This window comes from Camelus ferus, chromosome 7 (assembly GCF_009834535.1).
Source record: "Camelus ferus isolate YT-003-E chromosome 7, BCGSAC_Cfer_1.0, whole genome shotgun sequence".
Classification (NCBI taxonomy): Eukaryota; Metazoa; Chordata; class Mammalia; order Artiodactyla; family Camelidae; genus Camelus; species Camelus ferus.
In genome coordinates, this window is record NC_045702.1 from 69,864,683 (window position 1) to 69,874,757 (window position 10,075).

A 10,075-nucleotide genomic window follows, 5' to 3' on the forward strand; every position below is an offset into this window, starting at 1 on the left:
TGGAGGAAATGAATTTTTCCCAGATTTGTATTCACTAATAAGTAATGATGCAATTCAAGTAGTATGCAACCCTCAAGAGTCCTTGGCCGAGGATCATCAGTCTACTTTCATTTGTCTCCTGTAAAATTCTTTATTCTCTAATGGTTATTCTTATATCCACTTAAGGTAAGAAATTAAAGTGAAATAGTACTGTGTTTGATAGATTTTGGTAACCAAGAAATTATTAATAGATAAATTATATTCTAAAATATAAAAATACTATTAAAAATTCTAATGCTTTGAATTATTCATAGTATTTATACTAGGAGTAAAAGTTGAAATCAAGGAAGTAGAAAATATTCAGCAACTCTCTGATGCATGAATATTCTCTTATTAGATTTCTACTCAAGGGTTTTTACAGAGACAGGAAACTTGCTCCAATTGTAAAGGTATTCAGGAATTACTTTTGAGAGAAAATACTTGCATCATGAAAGATTTATAAAATTATCATACAAATTAATGTCCTATTGGGCGAATTATTATTACATTTAGAACATTAGGGAATGATTACTTTTCTGATGGAGAATTTGGGGCAATTCAGATTTGAATTAAAATAATGGCACTTAGCTATGAAATGCTCTTGAATATTCTTATAGTATTTTCATCTTCCTGTCAATGTCTTCTTGAATAATATTCTGTGATAATACTCACTCACAAATTGTGAAAATAACCAATATAAAAACTCCAGTACTGAAAAAAGTATGCTCTATTTGATGAATATGTATTGTACCCAAACTCATTCTCCAAAGTTCACGCTAGATATTTATTTCATAAACAAAAGGTCAAAAGAAAATTATGTTTAGGATATGAGTAAGAAAAATTACAAAGGAGGTGGCAAAATTTGAATGCCCATTAATTCAGCTACAGTGTCAAAGAATATTTAAATTCAGTTGAATAAGAACATTTCAAGGGTCAAAGAACACATATAAATGGCATGACTTTTGAGAACTTTTATGCTTAAGCTTACTTTAATGCTTTAAAGTTCATTTTGTGTGGCTTCAAAAATAGCAATCTTTACAAAAGTGACTGAGTCGCTTTCTATCTCCATTACATTCCTGTTGCATACCACGCTTTGTACCGTTATCACTTACTGTCTGAGCCACTGACTTCCGGCAGTTCTCTAAGCTCCTACTCAGTGGTGCATTCTACTTCCACGTGACAGACATTATCTTTCAACTTGAGTACTGTCCACCAGCACTCATCTTAACATGCAGAAAATGATCACCAAAAGCCCTTGGGCTTTTCCACATAATTTTTACTGGCTGCTTACCTAACCTCTCAACCTCGGTGACACACCTATAAAACTGGGCTAATCCCAATCAAGAAATTTTGGGCTAATAGGTAAATTGAGGTAGTATCTGTAAATATGCTTTCTAAAGTTCAGCATGTCATGTGAATGTAAGGTTATTATTTCTGATCTAATTCCTCTGAACTCACTACACATTCCATTTATCAATCAACTTGCATTAGAAGCAAAAGACATTAAGTGGTTATTCCAGACTTTAATTTTGCCTCTATTGCTTGAGTAATGATGCCTTGTTTTGTTAGCCGTACCTAAGGGGCAGAAAAGTATACATAAAATGAAGAGCATTACATTAAGATCAAATGAGTAAGTCTAAGAAGGTCTGGGAGCAGCACCATCTCAAACAAGAAGTCTGGATGTAAGTTTATTTTGGGCCTATTAGCTTACCTAGAGTTGAACAATGAAGTTAATTTGCTTTAAAAAAAAAAAAGAAGAAAAGTCAAGTCAAAGAAGAAGAGATGAATAGTTTGATAGGCCTGAAAATCTACCAAAATAGGTAAAGACAACATATAATGTGTTTTTGCTAACTGTCCTGGGAGGAGTCCTGAAGTGTAAATTTTGCCATTACCAACCCTTGTGGTTGGCAAACTCTTTAAGAGAAAATGATGATTCAAGAAACCTTGGTTGTATACAATTACCCATTAAAATAGCCAAAATAAAGCCCTCGTTTAAATCCAGCACTCACCAAACAAAACTCAGTGTGAAAATAATTTTATTCCCCAAAGACTGTGATGCTCCCCTTAGCAGTTACATTTCTCATTGTAAATAATACATCAAATACAGTACACACACCCTTCTATCAGAGTTTGGTTATGATGAGTCAACCTCCAAGTCTAATTACTTGGCAGAACTTAACTTTAGAAGTCTGTAAATGCTGAGGACCAGTCCTGAACTTAGAGAAGAATAAGGCTTCCCTGAGAGACATGCTAAATTATACAATATACAGGTATGTAGAAAGAATAATATAACATAGATACAAATATTGATATACAGTATAACAGTCATCTTTACTCCAATTTTAGGTACAGATCTTTCTAAAAAACAGGATGCTCCAAACTTTACCCTTAAGCACTTATATATGACGATACTACATATGATAATTTATTTCAAGAAATATTTATTACATATCTAAATGGACTGACACTGATCTAAGTGCGAGAAATACGATAGCAAAAAAAAAAAAAAAAAAAAAAAAAAACAACAACACTGAAACAATAACTCCATTCAGCCCTGAAACTGGTATTCAATTATTGAGGTCCTACTCTGTGCAGATTGCTAAACATGTCCTTTTACAAACCATAGGAAGACAGCAGGGAATTCTGAACAATTCTAATGTGTGTATAAGCTGAATGTTCAGCAAAAATCTAAATACCACAATAATAATAAAAATAACCCATTAGTGTTGGGGAAAATTGGTTACTGATCTTTTAAATGATTTTTTTTTAACTTCTAGGGTTGTTGAACTTGTAACCAGTCAGTTTAGTCCCTGATTACAGCTACCTCACATGTCAGAGAGGTTCTTCTTCCTCAGAGCCCAGGGCTAGTTCAGCACAGTAAGTACTCAGAGTTCCCTTAGGGTGTAATATCACCACTATTGCTTTTGTTGGACCTATTTATATACCATGTTTTCAGTGGTTAATTGCCCTCTTTCTTTCTGATTCAACTAAGAAATGTTTGCCCAGGTGTTCAAATATTTTGTAAGCTGTAACTAGAACATAGGCTCATTAAAAAATTACTCTTTGTTTTCCAAACTAACTAGTGAGTATATCACTAGATTAATTCAAATATTCCAATGTTCTTGACTGTTGCCTTTTCACAAATGAAAATAGATAAAATAACACCCAAGAAATGGCCTTGGGACCTTTTTATAGCCTTTGAGCTTCTCCACAACTTTACATCAAGAGAGATTCTTGATAGCAAATACTAATTAATAACATCTATTGAGCGCTTACAATGTGACATTCCCTGCCCCAAGTATTTTTCTTTCCAACAACCCTATGATAAAGAGAAAGCGAGGGTTAGGTCAAGTAACATACTCAGGTGCACAGCTACCAAGCAATAAAGCTGATCTTTGAGGCCAGGAAGTATAACTGGAGCCTGAGTAATTAATCTGATGTCATTTTTTAATTGTATTGGTGATAAATATAAGTCAGTTGTGGATACATAACACACATCTATAACAGACCACAAGTGTTCATCTATATACGCCAAACATTGTGAATTATTTCCTCTTTTGTATTTTCTAATTATTGCTCGTATTACTTCCCTTAAGAATGGACTTGCTTTGATATACTAATGAAAACATGCCTAGTCCAACTGCATTGGTTAATTAATTTGCAGTGATGGGTTGCTTTCTACATTAAATTAACTTTTGTGTTTAAATATTCACTTTTTCCATTGGCTTTGTAAAGTCCCTGACATCAAGATCTATGCTTTTAAAAATAATGAGGCTTTCCTCCACCTGCCCTTTCTTACCTCGTATGCTATTCATCCTCTCAATCATTTTTTAATTTATTTAATGAGACTGGTGGGGCAGGTATAGCTCAGTGGTAGAGTGCTTGCTTAGCATGCATAGGGTCCTAGGTTCAATCCCCAGTACCTCTGTTAAAGACATAAATAAATTAACCTAATTATCTCTCTCCCCCACAAAAAAATTTTTCAAAAAAAAAATAATAAGACTGATGAAAAAGATTAGTTTTTATAGATAGTTATCTAAATGTAAAGAAACCACAGTAATCATTGATCAAAGTTGTATTGTTTTTGCAAAACTATGTGGTTCACTACATATACGGTTAAAAATAAATGTTCATTCCTTGAAACTTAAGGCAAAGGTATTGTATGGAAACCACACTGTGCTGATGAACTCTTTCTTCTTTTACTAGATTCTAAGCAGACTTGGCACCCAGTAACCAGTGAGCAGAAACTGACTCACACAGTTTGGGTTTAGTTTGGTTTTTATGTAAATTTGATAAGTTTAGCAACATTTAAAATTCAGGAGAATTTATACAAACTCTGATTTCTGTTTTCTCTTTCAAAAATCTGGCAATACTGAGCCCACCTTATTTCAAGGAAACAATTTGCTCCTCCTAAGCAGTGATAACCCCTTTAGGCCATGAATATGATCTTTGTCCCCTCAGTCCTTCCCAATCACTAAATTCAATTTGGCCCAACTCAGTTGGTTATGTAACCTGCCCCATTCTTGCAGACATTTGATTTTGTGCCCTTTACTCCAAGCTGACCTTATTTCTTATAAGCACTACTAAATACCATTTATAATTTATTATTATTTATAGTTTTTAATTATAATTGTGCCATTATTTAATAACTCTTTGTTTTTACTTCTTAAACTTTAAAATAAATGGCACAGAAGTTGCTAAAAAAGCTAAGCTATTTTGGCAAGCCCTGCAATATCTTTGGACTTCCATACCCGGGTCATAGTGCATAATGAAAGTGACTAGTCATCCCTGACATGCTAAGAACCATGAAAGGATGCAAAGAATAAATTACATGGCCTTCAGCCTGACAGCACCAATGTATCTTAAGGTTATAACTTTATAACTTCAATGTCTATTTTCAAGTGCAACAAAGAAAATGAAATCATGCATGAGAACTTCTAGAACAACAACAACAGGAGTTTTCTTGATCAAAGAAAATTTGGAAATGAGATGCAACTGTCAGAGAAAAATTTTAAGTCTTGGAAAATAATTTCTATTACAAAAAGCTATTTTTAGCATACTGAGTTGAAGTCACAGTTTATATTAATATTTTAAATATTATACTACTTAATAGAGCCTAGTAGACAGGACAATTATTATGAAGTTATCCTTGTCTAGTATATACCATTTAATTTGTGAACTTGTTAAATTTACAAATATTGAATATCTACTATGTGACTTGTTAACAGGGACATGGTCCCCAAGTAGTCCACAGTTCAAGGAGAAGGTATGGACACATCCACAAAAAAATGTGTATGAAGAGTAACATGTTATTACAGGAAAACTGCATTGGTGGTGTGTGTTGGTTAAGATCCAGTTGTGCAGAAGAGAATCTGCTATAGCTAACTTAAGCAACAAAAGGTTTATTAGGGTCCAGTAGGATCACTTGGAAAGCTGAAGTCACAGGCTCTAACTTGAGCTTGTAAAAATAATTCCCAGAGCTGTACCATAAAACCAGGCTGCTAAGGGAGCCACTGCCCCACCTGTGAAGTTGAAATGCTGCCCAACAGCAGCCAGCTCCACCACCACGCCACGACAGTCAGGATGGAGAGAGATGGAATAATACTTGAAACTGTGACACTTGACAGAACTGGGTATGCACCTGAATATGACAGGTAAAGAGTGGGGAGGAGAAACAGATTTTGAGAAGAAATGTTCAGTTTAAGCATATTTGGAGGGAGAATGTTCAACGTTGAAGCAGATGAGGCAACGTTTGGCTTTTATTGTACAGAGTTTGAGGAGCTGTGAGCTATCCAACAGGAATGTCAGTGAAGCAGCTGAATATATGAGCCTCAGAATTAAGGGAAGTTAGAGTTCAAGATACAGGTTTGGAAATTGTGACGTTAAAGGTGGTGGCAGAGGTTGGAACCTACTTAAGTGTTTTCGAAGGAAAAACAAAGAAGAGGAGATGCAAGGAGAGCTCGGGTGAGGGCCACGTTTCTAGAGCAGGTGGTAATGGAAAAGTCCAGAGACAGTGTTTGCAAAGTGAGCTCTAGAATGCAGCAGGCTTAACCACAGAGGATAAGTGAAAACATTTTTTTTTAATTGACAAATTTGAGAGGGGTAAACTCTGAATGCTACAGAGAGGTCAAGCAAAACATAAAGATTGCCAGTTGTCTCTACTGTTGGCAACCCAGGAGCACTTTGACATGAGCAGTGCTTTGGGAGTGACAGAGGCAGAAAGCAGATTGCGATGATTTAGAAGTGAGTAGTAGGCAGTGAATCAGAGTCAGGAAGCAAAAATAGACTCTTTTAAAATGCTAACCCATTAAAGCAAGAAGTAAAATACTCTGATGGCCAGAAGAAAAGATCGAGAAAGTTTTTTCTTTCTTTCTTTTTTTTTTTTTTTGGTGAATACTATTTTAATTAGTCATTTTTGTTTACAACGGAAACTCTGAAAATTCAAAATTAAAATCTTTGCCCGTGAGCTTCCTAGAGACACCAGAAAATGTTCCAGCCTTGTGCTCCACATCGTCCTGCTGCACTTTATCCAAATGGACCTTTAGGAGCCGGCTGCGTCCAGCCACACGCGGATTCTCTTGCCCGCGGTCTCGCTCGGGAGGACCAGGTCCTCCAGGATGGCGTCGTGCTGGCAGAGTGCGGCTCCTGGGACGCTTTTGCTTATTTCTGGTACCGCTTTTTTCGAGTTGGCTTAGGCAGAATTCGCCTCTGAGCAGTGAAGACAACGTGCTTCCCGCTGAACTTTTTCTCCAACTCGTGCACCAGCCGGACCTGGATTTTCTGGAAAGATTTCACTTGGGGGACCGAAACAAAGATTGTAATCGCTTTCCGACCACCGCCAACTTCAATTTCCTTGGCCGCCGTGATGTTCAGCTCCCGCAGCTGCTCCATGAGGTCCGAGTTCACCCCCAGCTCCAGGAGGGCCTGGGAGATGCCGGACTCCGACTCGTCTGGCTTCTCGCCATTGGGCTTCACGATCTTCGCTGCTCGAGCTGAGCACGGCCTCCACCTTGGCGGTGCAGGAGTTTTTTCTTTTTTTTTAATTTATTAAATAGGAAAGAAATGAGTACATTCATACGCAGAAAAGATGGATCAAGGAGAAAAATATAAGTTGAAGAAAGAAGAGAAACAGGGAGTACTTGAGAAAAGAAGCCTCTTTAATACTTGGAAGTGATGAACCTTAAAAGGAATAACTCTTCCCTATAAGACTATAGGAAAGAAGAATCAGAAAGTGTCAGTTATAGGTGTTTTGTTGTAGGGAAGCAATCCGGTGTAGAGAATGTCACTCATCAGACTGCCCTGAGCACGGAGGTCAGTTTCACACACACACACACACACACACACACAATTTAACTGGTTAAGTCTCTCTTCATCTTGTGAGGTCTTCCACAGTTTATATAATTCACCTTTACTCTCATCTCTGTAAGAACCATCATCTACAGATAAGAGTTGTGGGCCAGTGCCAAGAACATCTGAAAAAGTAAGCTATTTGTGTTTCATTTTTGGAACGCATCTGATTATTTTTTTTGAAACCTCCATTTTGTTGAGTTACCCTTTTAAAAAGACCCATTTAATCTAGTCTTCTGCAAAATCCTGGAACTAATACTATGGTTAGAAACCATAATTGTACTTCATAAAGTTTAATAGCCATAGATGAGTAATAAGCCAACACTAATTTGTATAAAGCCTATAAAGCAAATGTAAGTTAGAAAAAAATCCTAACCTACCAGGATATACTGTACAACACAGGGAACATAGCCAGTATTTTATAATAACTATAAATGAAATATAAACTTTAATAATTATGAATCACTATATTGTACACCTGTAACATATATTATACATCAACTATACTTCAGTTAAAATAAATAAATAAATGAATAAAAAGAAAAAAAAGAAAAAATCCAACTGTAACTCTTCTCCAACAGAGAAGATAATAAAACTAGAGGTTGATGGAATATAGGATGTTATTAGATGCTATGATGAAGCAGATATGAGACATTCAATGCCAGAACCTCAGATGAAACTTCATATAGACTTCACCTAACCTCTCCCTACCCCACCCCCACTTTAAGTTCCCTTGATGGAAAATTGTTCACTTTCTGAGAAAAAAGTAAACAATGTTAATACACAGATTTTAAGAAATACAATGGCCTCTGGGAAACTGATGGGGGGAGTAGAAAAAAGAAGAGTAACTTAAGACAGATAAAATAGCTGTGGAACAGCACTAAGGAAAGGTATAAATAGGGGTGCATCTGTCCTATTAATTTTCTCCAGCATCTTACAATATCACTTACAAACTGGCCTTTACAAATATTTTGAAAGCCATGTTGATTATATTGTTACATTAAATGTAGTTAGATTTGCAATATACAGTAATATGCAATCAATCTTTTGAGAGTCCGCCTCTATTCAAAGTTCCAACCTGATGTTTTAAACTAGCCAATCCATTTATTGGTTAAAAATATTTTGTGCACATCAATGAACAGATTATTTCTACAGTTACCATTATAGTGTTGACCACATATACATTCAAATCTTATACGTTAAATGTTTTCTGAAAGAAAACATGAAATAAATATAAATAAGAAAATGAATAAAAGGTGATACTTTCTCAGTGGAGTCCTACAAAACCAAACATAAGTGAAACGAGAATGTAGAGGTAGTAATCAATGGTATACATTTAGGAGATCATAAATACTCTAAGAAATAGTGGTTGAGAGCAAAAAAGTGGCAGAAACCAAGAAACTAAGATCTGGTTATCCACAAGCGGGTAAATGAGCACTTTCTTGGTTTTTACATCTTGTTCTCTCTTTACCTACCTTATATTTAACACACTCTGCTACAAACCACATATTCTCATTGGAAACAGTTTTCTTGAGACTAGCTTAACCTTTAAAAATGTGTGTGTGTCTACATTCATATTTAAAATATTGATTCATTTTTCTTAAAATGCAGAAGAAAATATAAAATAGTCTCAGTCCTTGCCATTTGCTTTTTTACCATTGAGCAATAACTGGGAATAAATGACAAAACTGTATATGCTTAAAGTATACAATGTGAGGATTTAATATACAGATACATTGTGGAATGATTACCAAGATCAAGATAATGAACACATCCTTCACCTCACATAGTTAACACCCCCCTGCAGTGGTGAGAATGCTTAAGATCTACTCTCAGTGACTTTCAAATACCATATCCTTACCCTCTTGATTCCTATGAAAAATAATGTAAAATTTATATAATATTAGAAAATTTATGTTTTCCAAAAACTTGCTAAATGCTTAATACGAGTTCCTCTCCTGAATACACCCACTATTAACAGTTCCTCATGAGTCCCCTCCCTCACCAAAATACACATTTATTCACATACACATACCTAGTTTTAAATTTACTTTCAAATCTTAACATATCACTTTGTATCTTTCTTTTTCCCATTAACATGAATCTTAGAGATTTTTCCATACTAGTATATATATATTTTATATATATGTATATACATATAATATATATATATCAGTATTTCATTATTGTTATGATATAGTATACCATCATATTCATACACTGCAATGTATTAATTTGTTCCCTTTTGATGAACAGCATTTTGATTGTTTTTAGCATTTTGCTCTTATAAAAATTTCTGCACTGAGTACATAAATTTTGACAGACTTTTGTAAGGCTATTGATAGATTAAATTTCAAACAGTGGGCAAAAGTTGTAAGTATTTTAAATTTTGATAAATGTTGTGAAAGTGTCCTCCAGAAAGAAAGGGGCAATATATATTCCCAGCAACAAAGTATGAGACAGCCCATTTATCTACACCCTGGCCAGCACTGGGAAAATCAAGTATTTTAATTTTTGACAGTTTAATAGGAGAAAAATATGCTTTTTTCATAATTTGCATTTTTCCACCATTTACATGCAATTTATTGTCATTTGTATTTTTTGAAAAATCACTTGCTCTTTTAAGAAGTTGGTTTGTTCGTCTTTTCATATTGATTTGCATAAGCTTTTTGTAAATTGTGAAAATTACCCTTTTTATATGCATAAAAAA

At 34.9% G+C, this 10,075-nt stretch overlaps 1 pseudogene; it reads right to left on the reverse strand.

Annotated features, from left to right (window-relative positions):
* Positions 1 to 6,407: 6,407 nt before the first annotated feature.
* On the reverse strand, positions 6,408 to 7,053 carry LOC102522831 (annotated as a pseudogene).
* Positions 7,054 to 10,075: the final 3,022 nt, after the last annotated feature.